Source organism: Cynocephalus volans, chromosome 4 (assembly GCF_027409185.1).
Source record: "Cynocephalus volans isolate mCynVol1 chromosome 4, mCynVol1.pri, whole genome shotgun sequence".
Taxonomy (NCBI): Eukaryota; Metazoa; Chordata; class Mammalia; order Dermoptera; family Cynocephalidae; genus Cynocephalus; species Cynocephalus volans.
In genome coordinates, this window is record NC_084463.1 from 37208145 (window position 1) to 37231907 (window position 23763).

At 37.6% G+C, this 23763-nt stretch overlaps 1 pseudogene; it reads right to left on the reverse strand.

Annotated features, from left to right (window-relative positions):
• Window positions 1-1132: 1132 nt before the first annotated feature.
• LOC134376005 (ADP-ribosylation factor-like protein 2-binding protein) lies at window positions 1133-23527 on the reverse strand (annotated as a pseudogene).
• Between the last annotated feature and the right edge of the window lie 236 nt (window positions 23528-23763).

Sequence of the window (23763 nt, forward strand, 5' to 3'; positions counted from 1 at the left end):
CCTCCTACTATGCTGAGCTAGGCCAGAGGCACACCATCTTGGCAGAAGAGATTTTGACAGGAAGAGGAAATTGCAGAGTCCCTACCTACCCCATCAGAAAACCTAACAAACTGGTTTATACAGAAAGAATTTTAAGCAAACATGCACAAACGCACCTAACATGCTATAAGAACAGGATACCTTTAGTCTGTATCTAGCACACAGCATACATTTACTGGTGCCCGGAAAAATGGGAACACCAACACAGAAAGCATTTTTGCCTCCACAGCACTAACAAAAAAGCACACAGCATATAATACTTTGATCTTTAAGTGGGTAATCACGGAAGTTCCAAGATCATATCTACTAGCTTAGCCTGAGTATTCATCTATAAAAAATATTTTTTTCAAGAATAATGCTTAAAAGAGACTTACAGAAACAGTGGGACAAAATCAGGACCAGCAAAAGACAGTGATACAAGGACTGCAAATGAAAGACTAGGAGTTGATTTGCAATGTAGCTTTTTTAGGTAAAGGACATCTATCTCAGTTGATTCCTACAGCTCAGACAATCTGTGATCATAGGAGATTCAGAAATCTCAAGATGGGCAGCTAGCCTTAGTAACACTCTACATAAATATTCCCAAACAGTCGAAAATCCCACTGAGGCTGAACGACTGAAACTCTGACCCATGTAAAAAAGAAACAAACTGTGAATAGATTAAAAAGATTCATGCAAAGCCTGCTGGGGCAAAGAGGGTTGTGATGGTGGGTTATGCCACACTGTTGACACACCAACACGGATGCTGGGGTAAGGGGACCAGGTGGAATGCATGACATGGACTTGCTCCAGAGGAGGCTGACTCAGAAGCACCTGAGAGAGGTGTCTACTTGGGGAGGGGAGGAGTACTAGGATTACTGAGCACTTGGGAACGACTTCTAGGGTTTCTAAATATAAGAAGGTGTTTCAGGAGAAACAGTCCAAGAGGGTCAGGCCATTTTGTTTTGACCCATCAATACTTAACATGAATGAGGAGTTGGAGATCAGAGTCAGTCTTTTCAATATGTATTCTGTCATCTTTAGCTGAGGGCTCTCCCAGCCTACTGGGCCAGTGACATCCACAATGAGCCCATTCCTTGCCTGTGGGTAGGATCTAGTGCCACAGACTGTTCTGGGAAGGTGGCATAGAAAATGATTTGCACAGTGAGGTCACCACTAAACCGCTGCTTAAGTCCAATCCCCGGACTTTTTCTTTTTCTGCTCTGTAGTCCAGAAACATTTCTTTAAAAGCCAGAAAATCTGTAAATATGAGCAAGATGTCATATATATCACTAGCTGCTTCATCTTTATGGTGCTGTAATGTTGTTGTGAAAGCTGCCATGTTAAATCCGGGAATCCTCTCCCCGAGCTGTTCTTCGATATACTTTTCTACGAAAGAAATATATTCATTAAAAATGGGTGTGTAGGTGAGTTTATTCTTTTCTGTGTCTTCAAACTCTCAGTAGTACATGTCCATGAAATTTCACTGTAATACTGGAACTTGTCATCCATGATGATGTCCTCCAATATCCAAGCACAGCATCAAATTCTACATCAGAGGCAGAGGATGTGGCTGGCAAATTAGTGTTGGCTCTTCACTGGGAGCTCAGCTGTGGATACTGGCAAGAGGACTAGGGGGTCTCAGTTCCTTTCCATGTAGGTCTTCCCAGGGATACTTGGGTTTTCTCACACCATGGCGGCTGGATCCAAGAGCAAAGATCTCACCTTTTCTTAAAGACAAATTATTTTTAGGGTTGGGACTAGAGTCCCACTAATCTGACTTAAAATTTCAATTTTATTTTTAAGCATAGGCTAATATCTGATTCTTCTGTTGGTGGGAAAAGGGGATTAAATGTATTAAAAAGTGATGGCTTCCTTTCAGATATTTCAATACCTAGGTCCAAGAAATAATGAAATAAAAATGAGTGTTGTGCTTCATTGCTTTTTCATGTGTGAGAAAACTCTTTAAACAATTATTTCTACCCCAAGGGTACTATAGATTGCTTGTACTGTCAATACCTTTCTCTATTTCTTTTGTCCAATAGAATACATCTCCTTGTCCCTTCCTTTGAGAGCTGTGGTAGAATTTCACTGCCATTTAAAATGTAGATGATTTATTGTTTGGAAAAGTTGGCTTTGAAAAAAAGTAGTTTAAATCTAAGTGAATTATCACCTACGTTGTGTGTGTACCTAGACCAGCAACCGGATATTGTGGGAAAGTTACAAGCCACATTTGCAGATGATGAAAAAAGAAAGACTCTGCTGTAGAATTTCTTTTGCTGTGCTGTAAAGGCAGAACTTCTTAATCACTTGTCTATTGTTCTTTCCATATTTGGAGCCTGTACACCTTTCTGTTAGGCTGATGTCAAAAGCAAAATTGATAAGAGAAACTTTTAAAAACCATTTCTTCTCATTAGCTATCACCATACTCTTATTTTCTAGAGGGGTATAGGAGTTCATTTTACTAGCAAATGCATTATGAAAAATGTTCAATTAATTTTAAACCAAAGGACCAGATTATATATACAGCAATACCTCATTTATTTAGAATAAGACTCCTGTAGTGACAGTTCTCCAAAACAGAGCAGAGAACCTGAGAATAATGTGGAGTTCTAAAAACAATGATCTTAAAACCTCTAGTATCGTTTTACCAGAGATTTTTGCTCAATATGCAAATCATTAATCTCACCCCAAATGTAAAGAATCAGAATATCTAGGGATGAGGCCCAGAAATCAGCCTTCAGCACATCCCCCAACTACTTCAAATGCTTACTAAATGAGGAAGCATTGCTTCTGGCCCTCATGAAGAGCTTCATCAACACTTATTGATACAGATTTCTTACTAAGATTAATTGATTTCCCAGCTAAGAGAGTAGAAGTGGTGTACTTCTACAAAACATACAGGAAATTGAGGCAAGTACCAGGATAGCAGGAGGAGCAATGATAACATTGTGGAAAGAGATGAGAAATCTAACAGGTGCTTTTACTTTCCTTAAAGGAAATTTCCATATCGTACTATTTAATGCATTTTGTGACTGGTAAGGGGATCGTAACCCTTGGTTTGGTGTCGCCCGCACCGTGCTCAGGCCATCCCTATATAGGATCCGAACCCGTGGCCTTGGCGCTCCCGGTGCCGCTGCGCTCCCAGCGTCGCACTCACCCGAGTGAGCCGCGGCGTCGGCCCATAACAGATTTTCTTAATGATAATTGAGACTAGGCCAATTTGTTTGGGTTTGCATTTTTTTTTCTATTAAAACATGGCTTCTGCAATAAATTGTAAAATGCTGTTATGTTCATAATAAGATAAAAAAGGAAAGGAAGTACGTGTATTTCCATCAACTCTAACTAGGTATACTTTCTGCTTTAAAGCCGCCATGCAGGGCCAGCCCGTGGCTCACCTGGGAGACTGTGGTGCTAATAACACCAAGGCCACAGGTTCAGATCCCTATATAGGGATGGCTGGTTAGCTCACTTGGGAGAGTGTGGTGCTGACAACACCAAGCCAAGGGTTGAGATCCCCTTACCAGTTATCTTAAAAACAAAACAAAACAAAAATAAAACATGCAAGCAAAGGATTAAAAAAATAATAAAGGGGTGATTGATGACTTAGAAAATGTTTGTGTAATTGCATCATTATGAGCCTCAAGGAATCAACATACCCCTCAGCAAGCAATGACTTTGTCAAAGGAATGTTGTCCTGCTTTTAGATGTGTTAGAATGTTATGCGACCACTAGAGATATTTTCTTCAATGTGAGCAAAATCATTTTGAAGGGAAGGATGAAAATCATTAGTAAAAGCTGGGTGAGGTAACTGAACCCAGTCTTACAGAATTTGGAGAGAACCTCTGCCCCGATCTTTAAATAAGTATCTCTGAAACCATGATTGCTAAGTGGACATCGATAGAAACTAGAAGTCATAGCAATAGTCACCACCGATACCCTGCCACATTCCTTCCCCTTCCACAGCCAGCTCAGCACATTCAAAGAATCCTCTACTTATAGGAGATTTCATGTTAAAGGTGTGCTTTTGCTTATGTATGTGAAGGTTGTTTCTTTTCTGTTTATTTGCTTGATCAAATCAGAGTCCCTGAACAGAAAACCCATTTTTTTTTCCTTATTTTTTTGTGACTGGTAAGGGGATCGTAACCCTTGGCTTGGTGTCGACCGCACCGCGCTCAGCCAGTGAGCACACCGGCCATCCCTATATAGGATCCGAACCCGCGGCGATACTCTCACGAGTGAGCCACGGGGTCGGCCCAGAAAACCCATTTATATCACTGAACTTATCATCCAACTTCTCTAGAAATCAGTTAGCTCATAACTTGACAGTCTGGTGTTCCTTTTCAGAGATTGGCAATAAATTTGTTCATTTATCTACAGATTCTCATACACCAAACTCTTGGTTTGAGTTGAGTCTAACTTCTCTAAACAAATGCACTTTGCTAGTGTCTTTGAAGGGAGGGAAACAACTGGCAACAGTAAGGTATTATTTTTAATCTGGTGGCATTCACTACTAAAATTTCAACCATAAATTATCCCTTAGTTTTAGCATTTAATTAATATACTTTTCTTGACTCAGTAACATAGTAAAAAGAGCATAGACTAGAATCAGAGAGAATAGGGGTTGAATCCAAACTGTACTAATTACTAGCAGTGTAACTTTGGGAAATCTTTTTCACTTGGAAATGGTGATAGTAATGTCTACCTCTAAAGTTGTTTGTGTGAGAATAAATGGAATAACATGTAAAGTGCAAAACACAATGTGTGGCAAATAATAGGAGTTACCAGTGGGAGCATGCGCCCCACCTGTGTCTTGCTAACATGGCCTCAGATTTCACTTGATAGGTCACACTGCAGGGGAGAGATTGCACTCCCCTACAAGGTGTTTATGCAGCAATTATATCAGAAGGACTTCACACACTGAGTTTGCTCCTCTGCCTTTAACTTTATTTATGAACGTCATGAACACACACACATAAGAACCAGATGAATTAATTAGCTTCCAGAAAAATTCTTCTTTAAAAATATAACAAGAAGTCTGCTTGTGTACAGTGAGGAGAAATCCAGATCACAAATCAGGGCACTTTTTATCGCTTTTCCAGTGATCCATCTTAAATACCATGTAGTAAACCTGCGTCACTTACAGAATGCAGCTCTGTCTCTCATCTGTTTATTTACTTATTTTTTCGGACAGGTAAGGGGATCGCAACCCTCGGCACGGTGTTGTCAGCACCACGCTCAGCCAGTGAGCGCACCGGCCATCCCCATACAGGATCCGAACCCGCGGCCTTGGCGCTCCTAGCGCCGTACTCTCCCGAGTGAGCCACGGAGCCGGCCCTGTCTCTCATTGATTTAACAGCTGCTTTGCAAACATATTAAATGTCAAGTATCAGAGAATACCTTTTCATCCTTTAAAAATAAAACCAGAAAGTGATTTCCTTACTAATCCAGTTTGGAAGCGTAAGGTAATATTACACCATGAAAGGTAAAAAGAAACAGTCCATCTTGTCTTTGATTTAAAGAATAAAAATCTCCTTATTTTCCATTCATTCCATTTCTCCCAATGACTACACACAAAAAAATGCACACAATTACACATATTATGGTTATTGTTCATATTGTTTCAATCTATTAAAAATTAGAGGTACTTTTCACGTGGCCTGGTTTTTCAGGCTGTGAAAGTCAGTATCAATCTGCTATAACTGTATCTTCATTAAAGTTTTTGAGGTATAATTTTATGATTGCCCACTACTACTTAAAGTGATAAATCTAAGAGATTTTTCTCTCCCTTGTTCCCTAAATTATTGTTCTGACTCTGTCTTCCAATCCTTCTCTTATTATAGCTTTCATATGAAATTTTACATGATTTTCAAGGGCACAATTTTTGAAAACCCAGGAAAATGTTAATGTATCTTTGAGAAGAAATGAGTTACCCTGTATTTCTTTAATGATAATAAATTAAATTTTACTGTCTATTCTAAGAGGCAGTAATGCAGGGAGGGTTTTTTCCTCATTATGAAGCTAAGAACATGTTTTTTATAAAATAGAGAAATAATATTATCACAGCACATGAGATAATCCTATTAAGTTTTTTCAAGCAACCACAGAATTTTTAAAAGGTGGGTTGCCATCATATATCATATTTTGTAATCTGCTATGAAATATATAGTGAACTTTTTTTATTACATTTACTCTTAAACCTTATTTATTTTTGGTTGTATAGGATTCCTTGTAGAGGTGTAAAATAATTTATTTAACCAACCCCTTACAGTTGGATATCTAGGCTGTTTCTGAATTGTTTTTATTTTGAGTAAAGCACAGTAAACATCCTTACGCCAATCTCTTCTCACTTGTGTTGGATAAAATTCTTGAAATGAAATTGCTGGACCAATTGCTGTAAAAATTCATATTGCCAATTGTTCTCTTTTAGAAAGGTAGTACTCATTTAAAATTCCAACTAGCCCATTTCTTTGCAAACAAGGATTACTTTAAAAAAATATATTAACCATACTGATAGCGTTTGTATCTAGATTTAATTTGTATTTATTTGATAAATAGGGAACTTAGGATTTTTTTCCTTTTGTCTATCTAGGGGGCAGATTGAGGTTTCAAGGTTATAATATATAGTTTTTTTCTGATGAATCCATAGTGAAATTTTTGTCCTTTTATTTTTTTGTGCCTCAATATATTTTACTTCTTTAAGCCAAATTATTAATTTGAGGTGAAAGTAAACAGAACAGAAAAGAACATAAAATACCAAAATATGATATTCTTATGGAACTGCTTGCTTACATTATAAATATTTTACAGGGTACATATAGTTTACAAGTTTTTTATTCTTGAGAGTATATTAACATTTTTTAGTGTTTAATTTGCACTTATCACTTTACAAATATAAATGAAGTTCTAGAATATTCCCAGAATTGGACAGCTTCTTTTTATTAACATACTTTTAGGGATCTTCATCTTTAAAGTCAACCCTCTTCAGTTAATCACAAATCTAAGCTCATATGAAATCAGAAAATAAACTTTACAGTGTTTTCAGGATTGGAACCTAAAGTAATAGTGGATGGCAGATGTAGTTGTTTGACTATCAGTTAAACAAACAAACAAATAAAAGGGAAGAGGAAGGGAATGAAAGACCATTTTCTTACCAAGCAATCACACACTTTATTGTCTAGGAAATAAAAAAGAAGAAGAAAGAAAGGAAAGGAAAGAAAGAAAAAAAGAAAAGAGCTAGTTTTGTGTACTGTCGAGCACACAGACGTTCCTCTTGGCAGCCAGGCAGTACTAGTCAGGATTGGGGCTTTTGCAGACATAGAATGTGAGGCTTCTTTGTTGGAGACAAAGTGCTGCCTGTGGTGGGAACTGCTGCAGTGATGGGAAAGTACCATAATGTATTGTTGGATTACTGTGATTTTCAATAGAGACAGTACATTAAAGTAGCTTTGTGGGCAGTGGATTGTTTCAGCCAAGCCTGGCTAATAACACACTCATCTTGGCAAACTGTGTTTAAAAGGTAAAGCGAGCTGGCATAGTCTTGTGGTTATGGAGCCTGTCCTATACTTGGGCATCAGAGTTACTTTTGCCTGCACTAGTTTTTTAACAATCAATTTATGTAAAGTAATTCAACAAAAGTGCTTGTGACTGTCAAGTTAGAACTGTAACCGCTTTTCAAATGGAACTATTTGTTTTTTAGACACTTGTTCATTGAAGATAAGGTTTTGTTAGAAAATAGAAAACTCATAATTTACATGTTTAATGTTTTATCAGTCTCTATATATCTGGAGTGTTTTTTGCTTAAATGTAAATTTTGTATTGTGAAATGTTTAAACCACATGTGAAAATGTAATCACTACAAAGCACAGGTGAGTTTTTTTAATTAGTTTGCCAGCATTCTCTGTCCTGGTCTTTCATATAGTTTACCTGAAGTGGAACAGTTAGCAGTGCTGTGCTGAATGTTAACATCAATGTTAACTGTGTAAACTTTAGGGAATGACAATTGAATGTTTTTTAGTTGTCCTTCCCTTCTACCGTCTATGTTAACTATACTATCAAATAAATTTTTACGGCCTTTTAATTGGTTACATAATATTCAAACTGGAAGGGAAAAGAGAATATAAAAAGTAGTAAAGACTAGAAACTTTAAATTTACCTCTAATTAGATGGAGTTGTTGAATTGGAGATTGAACTAATATGACCTGTAAAAACATAGATATTTAGTCACCCCTCTTTTTTGACAGAAAAAAAGTGAGATCCAGAGAATTTGACCTGTAATAGCCTGAACAGTGAGGAGTTGGAACCAGATTATAAAGGTTCTAATTCTCTCATCAAAACGTTTACTCTCGTTTATATCCTTCAATCTCATCAAATTAAAGCAGCATTCATTTATTGAACTCCTACTTTTGTTGAAGGATTCATCAGATATTTACCATGGAGAAACCTACTTTCTAGCTAGTAAACAAGGAACGCACTCATTAAACAATTATAGGAGCTATACCTCAGAGCACTACTTTCATGGCCACATGAACTGTGCAAAAAATTATTCTAGAAACTCAGTAAAAAGATAAATACAAGTATCTTCAGGCTAGGGTAGTCAAAGGTCTTCCTTTGACCTTATAGTATTATCTCATGATGGTGTGATAATATTGTCTTAGAGGTTGGATTTTGAGGTGGGTCTGGATTTTCTTGTCTGCCTCATTTTCGCAGAATTTTATTCCAGAGATATTTGACTCTTGACAATATTTTAATCTATTAGAATTTAGTTACCCTAGAGATAGCAATCTTCTCAGAAACAATTTATTTTCTCAGATCAGAAGCAAAAATATCAACCCATTGAACATAAGCACCCTGCTCACTGTGTAGTCACACTTCTGTTTTGACAGGAATGACCCAGAGAGCAAGGAATACTTCCAACATTCTAAGTAACACATTGTCAACACCAAGGCTGCTCTTCAGGATTTAAAATAAATGAATGTTGCTTTGAGATTGGAAACCAAGTTCAGGAGTGCATATGACAGATGGTGGAATGCAGACTTGTCCAAAGACCTCAGACGTCCAGTTTGCAGACCAAGTTGAAGATGCAAAAAAATAGACAATATTGCATGAAGCCATGGAGATTTCTTTTTATAATTTCATTAATTATTTGTTACCACTGAAAGTAACCATTTTTCTAATGGAGAATAATTGAAATAATCAGTTGGAAGACAGCAACATAGCTTATATTTTATTTCAAAGGAAAGAAGGAAAGACATTATAAGTCTATATGAAGTGGTAAATTCTTACTGCTCCTGAAGGGTTTAAGTTTACTGTTCTTGCAAGGAGTCACAGGTCATTGAGAGCTTTAGAAAAGAAAGCAAACCCCCCATGAATCATCTTATACCTTTGTGTGGTATTAAGCCAATAGCTTTACTTTCATATACCATAATTTTTCTATCTGTAACATGGAAGAAGCTACCTACATAGAGAATTTAATTTTAACCCCTAAATATCTAATAAGACAGTTCAGTTGCTGTGTGTCTAGTAAATCAAAAAGATTTGAGGAAGAATACAAAAAGTAACCAAAAGGAAAGAAACATTAGAGGGGTTAAAAATGGTAAATGTGGAGAGTCTCTGATAGTTTATTATTGCTGGATCTAAGTAAGAGCAATTATTTATTATAACTCATTATTTCATTGTACTATCTTTCCTGTAAAACCAGCCTTTCTACCACAATGTGTATTTATATATTGTGGGAACAAGTATGCTTACCATATTTATTGTCAATTTGAAATTTTTAGAACTGCACCATCACATGCCTATTTAAATTTTACTTAATTAAAGTTAAATATGATTTAGAAAGTTAATTCCTCAGGCACTTTAGCCATATTTTAAGTGCTCAGTAACCATATTATACAGAATGTTTCTATGATCACAGAAAGTTATGTTGGACAGTGGTGTTTTAGTATTGATATTTTAATTACGTTTTTATCAATGCATTTCATTGAAAGTTGAGACCATAAATCACATGTTTTTAGATGGCAGGTGTAGAGGAGACTGCTCTCCTACCAATGGAAATATAAAGCCAAAGGCCAAACTGTAAAGAAGGTACATTTATCACAGGTCACAAAACACAAAAAGGATATGGTTGCATTGCCTATGGTGGTGTGATTTTCTGAAATAGTGAACAAATTCTTGCTAACATTCTGAACAAAGACAGTCTTCATTAATTTACATAGTAATCACATTCCTGGAAATTTAATGTATACTTAACTATATTTTAAAAAAACTTTTTAGCAGACATAAGTTCTAGGCTTAGATTACTATAAGCAGGTTTTCACCCACATCAAAGTCTAGCACAGATGCAGGACAACTCTGTCATACAGCAGAAGAGTTCTGTGCATTACAGGATCCCACCCGCCCCCACTAAATGTCAGCCCTATCACTAGGACAACCAAAAGCAACTCTAAACATTTCCAACAAATTTCAGAAACCTGTGCTTTGCAGTGTAAATATTCAAAACTGTGGACCCACTCAGCCTCTTAAGATATCATCTTAAGCCTATTCTTTGCTGGATGCATTTTTTGATTTACCCCTTTATTCTATATTTTTAAAATTGAAAATATAGTGTTGCTGTAGACCTAACTATTCTTTTTAACACCTGTTCTTATTCATCCCTAATAAGGTGAGATTTATATAAGTGCCCAGGGATAATGGAGGAAAAGTTTCTCTTTTACATATATTATGGATTTTTGTCTTACTTCCATTAGAAAATAAGGCTCTGGTGGAGGTTGGCTCTGCTACTTACTAGCATTGAGCATTGGCCCAATGAGCTTATTCATAAAGTCCTGGGTTTTCTTAAGAAGCACATTCAAAATTGTAAAAAAACAACAAAAATAATTATCACAAGGCCATGATGTCCTACAGATGAAAAGAGAATCCATTTCTTTTACTTCAAGAAAGACAGAGTTAAAATCTAGAGCAGCACTTATTAATCTTAGAGGTCCATGGATAATTTTCAGGTAATCTGTGAACCCCCTGAAACTGTAGCAAATTATGTTTATGGACATTTGGCCATTTTTTAAAAGAGAGAGGCCACTGAGATAATAAAAGGAATGAGGAAAAATGGATTAAGTAAAAGAATTTTAAAAACCCATTATAGAAAGAAGAGAGGAGATTAATTTGAGCTTATAAAATCATGAAGGGGAGGTAGTGATTAGGTTAAAACTAAGTTTGCTATTGAAAGTGTAGATTGAAAAGGAAGCTAAAAAAAATGTTTCTCGGAGGAACAAATAGTGATCCTATAGGAATTATTATCTTCCCATGGTTTTCTTCAGTTTCTTTTATGGCCTACATTATTTTAATCTTTGCATGGTAAATGTATTGAGCAATTCTGAAAAGTAAGATTCATCTCTATGCCATCATCATGAGTGACTAATGAATGAATCAATTTTAAAATGAAATCAGGCACATGAAATATAGGTTTATAACTTAAGATTACAGAAAAAAGCAGAGAAGAAAACTGTACACAGGGATTAATGCTAAAACTAAAGTGCATACGTAAAGAAATACTAATTATAATTTCTATAAAAATAATGGGATTTGTATTTTGAAGTTACGAATAAACACTTCTTTATTCAAGGTTATAATTCATGCATCTTTGTTACATTTTCAAATTTGAAAAAATGTATTGTTTTCATATAGTGTGAGGTTGTTTGTGTGGGAATTGTGTAGGAACAGATCCTAGAAATCATCATGGTAATTACTGAACACTGTGCTGGGCATTGCGTATAGTGCTAGAGAATTTTAGGTATGGCCCCTGCCCTTAAATATAGTAACTTTTGTGTGGACTGGTAAAAGTAGAACATGTGGAAACTGAAAGCCATGTGACAACTTGATTTAATCGTCGCATGGTGAAGTTCTAATCTTAGAACCATGGAGATGGAGTGAGTCTGTGTGCAGTATGGTAGCCAGGGAACTCCCTTTCAAGAGGATTACATTAAGTTACTCTTTGAAGAGGAAAACATACAAAGAAGTCAAGAAATAGTATTTTCCAGTGGAGATGTAATCTGGGGAAATTTTCATAATTTTTAATTTTTAAATATGACTTCTAAAAATTAAAAGGAATTTAGTTTTGAGGGGTAAATAGATTTGGATAGAGTGAGCCACTGTTGCATTCTTCTGCATCAAAAGATCATATAAAAATAAAATCTCTCAGAGTATTTTTTCATGTCATAACTTCTCTGCTGTTTATTCACAATATGTGATTTCCCTTCTGAAATATTTCTCACTGACAGACAATTGTAAGTGCCTAATATCTGTTTAAAAGTGTAGCATTGGTTTCAGACTAAGCTGTTGTTGAATCAGTGTCCCATATATCCTTCAATACATTGCCCCCCAAATTATGAAGTCATTGTGAGTGAAGTCTTCATTAATCTCCAATCTAGTGTGTGGAAGTTTCATCGTTAACACTCTTCATTAGAAATTATAATACTTAGAGGTTTGTTGGTCTATAAGAATGTGTCAACACTAAATTTCATATTCCCCTATTATTTGATTAAATATTCATTCATTCACTCATTTATTCATTTATTTATTCATTCATCCATCCATCCGTTCATTTACTCAATCATTTACCAAATATTTTCCACCATCTACTATATGCCAATATGGTAAGATGTCAAACACATAAAATAGAGAAGGTATTTATTCTTAATAATTTTACCAATAAGTATTTTAAGAGGCATAAAAACAAGTGGAGTACAGGTTATGTGCAGATGTTAAAAGGTGTTGGTGTGTGAATTGCTAGAGGGATAGAGAGGAGATGAAAGGCAACTAGACTTTAAGCCAGAGGAAGCACAAAAATGGTAAAAAGCAATGTCATGTCTTGAAATTTTAATTTAATTTTTTTTTCCTATGGAGAGAGGGGAGCAAAGGGGCATTAGCAGGAGAAGGAAATATATACACAAATGTAACAGTATTGAAAGACAATATTATGTTTAGGTCATAGAAAATAATACCAATCAGAACAAGAATGCATGGTTAACCATAACTGGGAATGAAAATTGAAAAAAATAGAGAAATAAAATTGCATATAATCCTAAACACACCCACATACAGGTCTATAGAGAGTGCAGAAGGGAACTTAAAGCAACCAAGAAAATATTTCCTCTATGGAAGTACACATAACAAAATGGTATTCCTTCTAAACAGACGAATGCATGATATTCCCTTCCCACCAGACATACACAAACGCACGTGCACGCACGCACACACACACACACACACACACACGTGTTTGGAGTGACTGATGAATTTCAGCCAAACCTCGTGCCTACCTAGGGTTCTTTGGGCAGAGTACAGTCTACTCGGCTGTGCCTTCTGGAACTCATATTGGCCTCAACTCAAGGACATAGATACCATTTGGTGAAGAAATCCTCCGTTTATTTGATAGACACATTGTGATATTACTCTTATACTTAAATGAGTCACGTACTGAAAATAAATAATTAAAAACCAGTGCAGTTCATGAGTTCTTGATATTGTATGACAGCAGGCAGGCTTATTTACAGATAACTTAAACTTTTTACCTAATGGTTGTAACCAAGACTACACAAAAAAAGAATGAACCACATCCTTTGAAATTCATCATATGCATAGTCTTAAAACTTCTCCTGGGAAAGCACAGTTTCTGCACTAATTGGATTTTCAGAGGAACAGATCCATGTGAGTAATATGGTGGCTCTTCCCCACCCAGTCACGTTCTTTCTGTTTCCTGTGGGCCCATAGGTGGAGAGGCCTATATTAAAGATATTTTATTCTTTTTTGTGGAGTACCATGTGCTGTTGAATTATCCTGTGCTAATCTGGCTATTGTTTTAAGGGGAGTGGACTAAAAAGTTCCTATAGAAACCCCATCTCTTGGGTCCGAAGGCCAGTTTCAAAAGAAAAACAGTGTGATGATTGTTGACAGCAAGAATGATTACATTTTGTAATGATGAATATGCTAATTACTCTGACTTGATCATCACATATTGTACACAAGTATTGATAGTCAAATGTGTGCCCCACAAATACGTATAATCAATTATGTTTCAATTTTTAAAAGATGACAGAATAGGAGGTCTTTGGTTTTGCTGATGCCCCAAACAACAATAACTTAACAGCCATCCACAGATGAAAATGACATTGTGAGAGCTTTGGGATCCAGGTAGGAGGTTGTGAAACCTTGCTGAAGTCCAAGAACTAGGAGTCTCTTTAGAGAAGAAAGATCCACACCCAGGTAATTCTGGCTCTACTCTGAAAAATTTTTGTCCCCCTGTGGACTTTGCTAAAGCCCCTCTTGTCTTTGGCCCTGCTACCAGAGCCATCTGCCACGGGACCTGGAAAGAGTCGTGCCTACCCATGACTTGGGTGATAATATTCCTGAACTCAGTCTCAGGTGTGGTCCTTGAAAAATTCCAGTAAAATGGACAAGCCCCTTTCGGTATGGTCTGAAAATAGTCCTTCTGAGCCAGCTATGTCAAAGGAGACACACCCATCTGTGCCCCAGCAGAAGAGCTGCTGACCTTGGTCACACTCTAGGTTTTAAAATAGCCCTGCAACTTGGCCTGAGAGCAATCCTGGCTGCCCAGGGACCTGCTGGAACATTGCCTGTTTGTGTCCCTAGAGGCAGGCTTGCCAACATTGGTCCCAATGCAGATCTTGAAGCATCCCTGCAATCTGGCTCCATCCTCTTCCGGTGTGATTGCAGGGCAGTCCTGTTCAGCCAGAGACAGGCACACTTGTGCCCCAAGAGGCAGTCCTGAAGTTCTGAGTCTTGACAGTGGATGCTGAAGCAGCTCTGTGTCTTGATTTCAACCCCTCACAGTTGTAATCCAAACCAATCCTGACTTCAAGAGACCACTCAGTGACAGCAGGAGCCTTCCCACGGACCTGGAGGAAGCCATATCTGTCCATTTATCTAGACGTGAGCACTCCATCTGTGGCCTCTCACTCAGACTGTTGTCATTATGCCAGCCCTACTGACCATGTTCTTAGAGGCAGTCCAGTCTACACAGGGACTACACAGGATCCACACCCATTAAAGGTCCTGGTAACAGTGTCATCAGTCATGAATCCACTGCACATACAATAGCAGCCACATAACCTAACCCACCCAATTTAACTGTGATCCAGAGGCAATCTCATTAGCTGGAGACCAAACAGAAGAAGGTCTTTACCTGGGAAATAAGTCTGTAAAGACTGGAAGATGTGTTTGTTCTTTCAAATGCACAGACACTAATGCAACACAACAAAGATAATAGATAATAAGGCAAACATGACATGACCAAAGGAAACTAATAAAGCTACATTAACTGACACTCTAAAAATGAAGATGTATCAATTACCTGATAGAAAATTCAATATAAAAATATTAAAGAAGCTCAATGAGTTGATAGAGCACCAATACACAATTAAACAAAATAAGAGAAACAATGCGTAAACAAAACAGAACTTTAATAAAGAAATAGAAACTGTGAAAAAGGGGAAACATTGGCAAGATGGGAATTTCTTCTGTTATTCCTCTGTCTAAATGATTTCCACTGTAAAGTGCCACTTGTAAGACAAGACTATGAGTTGATAGAGGAGGCAGGTTTCTGGACATGGAAAGAAAACAGAAGACTTAATAGAATTATTTCTTATGCAACAGCACATTTGCTAAGAGGAACACATGAACCATTGGTTGATGCTTTAGATTTATTTGAAGAAAAGATGTAGGAAAGATAAAAGAATAATACATGATCAGATTTTTGTTTGAAAATTTGCTTTATGAAAGTCAGAAATGACTCATTTTAATGAGAAATTAACTTGTCTCTTTTTTCTTGCTGTAAGCGAATACCACAGAATGGGGAATTTATAAAGCAAAGAGATTTATTCGGCTCGCTATTCGACGGTCTGAGATGTCTAAAAGCACGGTGCTGGCATCTGACGAGGGCCTTATTGCTGTGTCATAACACGGCAGAAGGTATCACGTGGTGAGAGACAGACAAGAAGCTGAACTCCCCTTTCTGACAACCCACTCTGACAATAATTATCCCGCTTCTATGAAAATGACATTCATCCCACTCTAAGGGCAGATCCCTCATGACCTAATCACCTCTTAAAGTGCTTATCTCCTAATACCGTTACGTTGGCGATTAAATTTCAACATTAGCTTTGGTGAGGACATTCAAACCATCGCACTTGTGTCTTCTCACACATTTATCTTTAGAACTTCAACATGTTCCTCTATTTCTACAATGTCCACTTTCCTCAACACATACCTTAACCCCCTACCAAACACTCGACATCCAGGTTTAGTGCAAGGCGCTTGCACCAAACGAGTGTTCTCTAGTTGTATTTCCTGTGTGTTCTGAACGAACCACTTCTCTTCTTTCGCTTCTGCGCCTCCTCTTCCCTGTCTGTCTGTCTGTCTGTCTGGCTTCTCTTTCTCACCCCTCCCACCCGCTCTCCCCTTCCCCGTTTTCTCTCCCCTCTGCCCCGTCTTCCTCTTTCCTTTCGTAAATCTCTGTCCTTCCCTTCCCTTCTCTTTTTTTCACTTCTCTCTGTTTGTATGAATGTGTGTTGCATGAAATAGGTCATCAAGAGCACAGCCCTAGCTCTTTTTATCAGTAGAAAACGTTAAACATAGGTTTAACAGTCTGGCTCTTTTAACCACTTAATATTTACTTGCAATACTCACGTTTTCTGTCTTATTACCCAGAGTTCGTAAAAGAAATTTGTGAATTACCGATAGAGAATGCTACATTTGAATGTTATTTTGTGATCGTTAAAATTTTCTCTTTGAACTACTTACAGGACTTCGAAAATGGTTATATGGGCTTTTATGAAGTTTTGGATATTTATCTTAAATTCTTTCACTTTAAATATGTTGTAATAGCTAATAATGTCGAACCATATTAATTGCTTTGTTTAAAAAGTATAATTTTTAAAAAATAGACTCTTTAAGATTATATTTAAAATGTTCTGGCAATTTCTCAAATAGAACAAATCAGATATTCAGTTAGAATTGAATTATATTCATAAATAAATCTGTAATAATGTTTTCAATCAGAAAATATGGGCTGTTATTTTATTTATAACATTGTGTATACTTGATATGAATTCTCTCTACATATTTGAACTTAATATTATGAACATATGTTTTACTATTTATTTTATTCTTTTGGAAGTAATCGTTTTGTACCGAATGAAAAATCTTTAAGTATAGATTAACTTTAATGGACTTGAATGAAATGCAAAGGAAGAAAAAATTTAGAAAATCAATAGAGAAACTGAAATCTATAGAGATAATAATTTTCAGTATGTGAGGGAAATTAAGCTAATTCAGTTTGATTTTTTCTCACCCTCACTGGCAGTTGAAGTACTAGAGTCCCAGGTGGGGAAGTCCTCGTGTTATAAATGGCGACCATCGGGCTGAGCCCGTGGCGCACTCGGGAGAGTGCGGAGCTGGGAGCGCGGCGACGCTCCCGCCGCGGGTTCGAATCCTACATAGGAATGGCCGGTGCACTCACTGGCTGAGTGCCGGTCACGAAAAAGACAAAAAAAAAAAAAAAAAAAAAATGGCTACCATCTGTGCCCACTGTCCAATATGACACTTGAAGAGGTAGCTGTTCCACTGACTTAGAACTAGAGTCCTGACCCCTCTGTGTGTGCTCTAAATATCTCAGGTAGACCAGTGCATAAAAGGTAAACATGAGAAATAAGCTGCTATTACACTTACAAGTATAACCTAAATTTATTATTGGTACAATTATCAAACATTTACTTGACAAATATCTTACTGATAAAACATATACGTCTAATAATATATTTAACATATTTTCACCCAAGAATTAGAAAATATAAAAAAGAAAAATTAAATTAGGGAAGTTTATTTTGATGTATTCTTATCTGGTTTTTGTAGAAAATATTGCAAATAAAAAAACATTTAATCATGTAGTTCTATTTTGATATAAATAGGAAATGGCTACAATCATATCTTCTTAATTTCTCTTTAATTGCATGATTTAATGAGTGATTTATGTTACTTGTTTCTCTTCTGTAACTTTCTTTACAGTAAACGAAACGTGAAATCTGAAAAGGGGGAATTGAACATTGGTAACTGAGTTTATACTTATGAGGACATCAGTCACCAGAGGCTTTCGGAACCTCCTTTTCTTGATTTTACTGTTGTGGTACTTGGGAACCATACTTGGAAACACCCTCATCATTACCCTGACTTCTGTGGATTATAGCTTCCAGTAACCCATGAATTCTTCCTCAGTATCCCTCTTTCAGTGAAATATTAACCGCAACCTGTGCTAGTCCCAAGATGCTCTCAGGATTCTCGTCAGAGACAGAGATCATCACATATGGGGGATGCTTCATCCAGACCTATTTCTACTTTCTTTCTGGATACACTCTTTGTTCTTTTTGCTGTCATGTCCTATGACCGCTGTGTGGCCATTTGCAGTCCCCTTCACTACGCTATGATTATGACTAGCTCATTCTGTATTTGTCTTGTCCTCCCCTCCTGATTGGGCGGCGTTTTCCTCATCTTTCCACCTACAATTTTGAAGGCAGAACTGTCCTGCCTGGGTCCCTGATTGTGACTAATCACTTTTATTTGTGACAGTATCCCCTCCTCCACTTGGCCTGTGCTAACATCCATGAAGTTGAGCTCTTGAACTTCCTCAACTCTCTTGCCCTGCTCAGCAGCCTCCACTTATTCACAGTGATCTACTATGTTCACGTCATCTTCACTACCCTGAAGATACCCTCAGGCCAAGGTCAATACATAGCCTCTGTCACCTGTGGCTCTCACTTCACTATGGTCTGCATGGGCTGTGGGATCTCCATCTTTGTCTATGTTTACCCCTCACAGAAGAGCAGCCTGCACCTCAACAAAATCCTCTCTACCCACTCCACTGTCATCATACCACTCCTGAATCCTTTCATCTTCTCTTTATGTAATAATACCATGAAAGATGCACTGAAGGACACCTTTGCCAAAGGTCAGAACTTCCTAAAAAGAATTAGGTCCAAGAGCAAAGATCTTTGAAAATACTGAGGCTCTTCAGCCTCACTGACAATGATTTCAGTTTAAACACATGATACCTTTAAATCAATAGATAGTCTATGTTAAGTTAATATCTCCAGTGGTCATAACATGATACGTTGGTTTTATGTGCAACTTAGTTTTTGAACATTGCGTTACATTAATTAAAATTTTAATTTGGAGTTGGTGATAAGAGGTGATCAATAGGAGTGATAAAATTAATAGTATTTAGAAAAGAGCTATGATTGTATATATCACTGTGATAACATACAGATGAGTCAGTTCAGATCTACTGACAACAGGAAAGTAAGTTTTCAGAGAAGCCCTACTTACCACGCACATTATTACACAGGAAATAAACCATGAAATAGAATCTGAGATGTTTTACTATGGCCTTAAAGTCTATCTTGCTTTGTAATATCATATAGTTTTTTTTTCTTTATTATTCTCTTCAGGTTTAGTTTTGACATTTACTATTTTAGATTAGAAACTTTTAAATTAAATTTCAATATATTGTATATTGATTTATTTTATATCTACCAGAGATTATTCTATCTATGAATATTTTATAATTTAGTATTAGAGTTATTAAGGAAAGTCAATGCCAACATTTATGATCCAGGTGGCAGAGACAGAACTGATGACAATCAGAGGGAAAATAAGAAGAAAATTAGGATGTGTATCTGTCCAAAACAAAGAGAAAAACATTTTTGCACAAACCAACAAATAATTATTTTGAAATTGGCGCTATGAAGAATTTTTTTCTTTAGAAAAATGAGTGGTGGTAAAATATCCAGGAAGCATATTGTGGGTCAGAACACCTGATTACAGATTACAGAAGAACGGGTAAGTGAACATGAAGACATAGCAGTTTAAATTATCTAAGCTGAATGACAGAAGAAAAATCATTAAAAGAAAAAAAACAGCAAATTATTAAGCTTTGTCATAATATCAAATGGTCTACATATATATATAATTATAGATTTTAAAAAGTAAGTAAAACTGTGTCAGAAAACAAATGCAAAGAAATAGTGGTTAAATAATTTCCAAATTAGATTTTTTAAAAAAAACAGATTTCAAGAGTGAAAAAGAAAACCAAACCCAAACAAAATTATTCAAAGGCAACAACATTTACAACATATTGGTAAAACTGTTGTAAACCAAAATTAAAGAGAAAATATATAACAATCACAGGAAAAAGGATAATATTGGATAGTAGGGTACAAGGCTAAAAAATAATCACCAACCTTTCAGAAACAATGGTAGGTAGAAGACAATGGAAAGGTGTGTTTTAAAATCACAAAGGATTTTTTTAAAATTTATTTTTAAATTTATTTTTTAGTTGCATATTCATGGTTACAAATCGCACTTATTCTTTATGCCCGTTATCCAATCCCTCCTGCCTCTCTTCCTCCCCCATTCGTTCCCCACCTGCCCCACCTAATAACCATGGATTTGTTCTCTCCATCTGATAAATTAACTGTTCCTCTGTTGGTTTGTTGCCTAGATGCTCTGTCCAGCACTGAGACAGGTGTGATCAAGTCTTCCCCTATTATGATAAAGCAGATGCTTCTTCTATTACTCTGGAGTGTGCTTTGTAAAGAGAGAGGACTTCTTCTTTTTTTTTTTTTTTTGTTGTTGGTTTCCACTAGTGCCTTTCCTTGTGTCAAAGCAGTTGAGAGTCTGGCGTGCCATCTGCATGGTGGCTGTGACTGCTGCTATAGAGATTAGCTACTTTTGTGGCTGCCACAGCAATTGCAGTGACTATGGTGGACTATCCACGTGGAAATGGTGTTTTTGCTCTTTACCTGGTTCAACTTCACCCAACTCCATACCTCAGGACCCTGGTAGGGCCCTGGGGTTAGTGGTGGCAGGTTGCCCAGAGGCTGAGTTTAGCTTCTGCTAGCTCCATGCCTCAGGACACTGATAGGGCCCTGAGGCAATGATGGCATCTTGCCTAGTTGCAGCTGGGTTCAGCTTCTCCCAGTGCTCCATTCTCATTCTAAGATGTTGTTGTGGAGCAGTGGGGGGGGGGGGGGCGGAGAAGGAGGAGAAAAGAAGGGGAAGGGAAATAGGGTGGGAAGAGGAGGAAGCAGGGGGCGCATAATTGAAGCCCATGGCACCTCCCTCATTTTGGCAGGATAGAACAAGGGCTTCCAGCGGTGGCTTGTTCATTGCTGGGCTGGATGCAGACGTCAGGAGGGTGTGGCTAAAGCCCTCTGCCCTCTACCACCCCAGCTTGGGAGCCTGCGGTACTTCCTGCAGTGGCTCAGTGTTTGTCACTGGGCTGGTTGTGGATGTCAGAGGTGCATGGCTGAGGCCCTCAGCCCCACCACCCCAGCTCGGCTGCCTGGGGTAAAGCCTGCAGTGACTTGGTGGTCATCACTGGGCTGGTTGCAGATGTCAGGGGGTGTGGCTGTGGCCCTTGGCTCTTCCTCCTCTGTGGCTTGGGAGCCCAGGGGGCTTCTGATCCTTCTTGGTTTTATAGGTGTTCTTGGGTGGTGTTAGACTTTTACTAGTTAATATTAAACTTTGTCTCTGATCTGTGGGTATTCTGTTTTTTCTTTCAGTTCTGTGTTGGATTATTCACTGTTCCCACTAGTTAAACTTTGCATTGAAACTAATTTGTTGTCCTTTGTTTACTTCTAAAATGGAGGAATTTCCTGTGGGGACCAGCACTTGAGCCCTGTAGTTGAGATAAGCTAAATTGCTTCATTGTTGCTGATTCTCTGGGGAAGGCTTTTTGTGAAACTCAGATGTTAATTGCTGACCTCATATGTAATTCTGGGTTTTGTGAGGTCTGGTGCACCTGGGCTGTGAGGAAACTCTGGTCTGGGCCTGAGTCTTTTCAACAAACTGCACCCCCTGCAGTTCTATATTCTTACCAGTCTCCACTGAGCGATCCTGCGCTGATTGGAAGACAGATCAGCTGTCCGTGTTGTGTCACAATGTTCCCCTGGTGGGTCCATCTCCTCCACCACCCGCACTCCATACACTTCCGATCAGATGGACCATGCTCCAATCTCTTGTGATGACTCACCGGCCTCGGATTAGCTCCTTTTTTTTTGTTTTCTGTGGCTTCTCACTCCAGTGTGGGTCCATGTGAACCCTGTGAGCGTTCTTCTGGCCTGGAAGCCACCAAGGCCCTCTTCTCCCCTGTCACCTCCAACAAGCAATTTCATATGAAAGGCACAGCTCTGGCTTTTGCCAGCTCTTGCTATGTGCACTCACCAGCTCCAGCCATGGAGCAGCCAGGGCTCAAAATGGTGGAAAAATCTGTTCTTTCTCTCGTCGTGGCTTCTTCTGCCTTCAGGAACTCTGTAGGTCTCTCCTCCTCTTCCCTGAGCTCTAGCGGCTCCAGCTTGGCTGTCATTACTTCTTAATAGTTGTAAATTGGTTGATTTGTGGGAGAGAGTGATGTTGGGACTATCTATTCTGCCATCTTAACTGGAAAGATCCTAAAGTCACAACATAGTAAAACAAACAAATGAAACAAAGCAAAATCCTTCAATCCAACATCCACATCCAAAATATATATATATAAAAAATTCTTTTTATTGTAACATGTTTATGTTTATTGTTTCCATACATGCATATGTTGTATACCAATTCAATCAGAATAGTTAGCATATCTGTCACCTAAACATTTATTATTTCTTTGTGGCTGCAACAATAACGGTTCTGTTTTCTGGTTATCTTCAAATATACAGTAGAATAATATTAGCAATTGTCATCCCAGAGCACCAGAATTTATTTTTATTATCGAACTGTAACTTGGTAGCTCCGTACTAGTCTATCAACCTTTCTCATCCCTCCCTCCCTTTCCCTGCCTCTGGTAGCCACTAGTCTTCTCTCTGTGTATTTATTTTTCTTTTTAATTTATTTTTCTTAATTGACCCATGATAATTGTATACATTTATGGAGTACAATATGATATTTGGGTACATTCATACTGTGCATAATGATCATATCAGAGTGCTTAGTTTTATCCATTACCTCAAACACTTGTCAATTCTTTGTGCTGTGAATATTCAACATAATCTTGACTAGCTACTCGAAGATACACGATCCTTTGTTGTTGACTGTAGTTCCCTGCATTGCTATAGGACACTAGATCATATTTTTCCTATCATTCTACTCTTTTGTATCCACTGACCACACTCTTACCTTCCTCCCCTATCATGTAATTGAAGAATTGTGTTTTCTACACAGTAGTAGCCTCATCATGGGAGTCCTTGTTCTCATCCTAATCTCCTACATGTGTATTATCTCCACTGTCACCAAGATCCAGCACGGGCAGGGCCACTGGATAGCCTTCTCCACCTGCTCTTCTCACTTGATCACTGTTCTCTTGATTTGTGCAACTGGAAGTTCCATGGACCTGGCAGCTCCCTCCAATTATTCCCCTGTCCAAGAGCAGCAGCTCCGCACTCATCCTGAACCCTACCATCTATCGTCTGAGGAATAAAGAAATAAAAGAAGCTCTTAAGAGAGTATACCATCAAATACAGAGAATGAACTAAAAAAAAAAAGCCTACTTTAAAGTATATTCTCTACAGTCTGAAATCAATCTAATTGAATAGTAAAAATTGTATACTTTGTAGATTAGGATGATACATATTTGTTAAAGAGTTCTGAAATTTTTTTAGATATTTTAATATCAGTACACTAGTAAAACATCTAGAC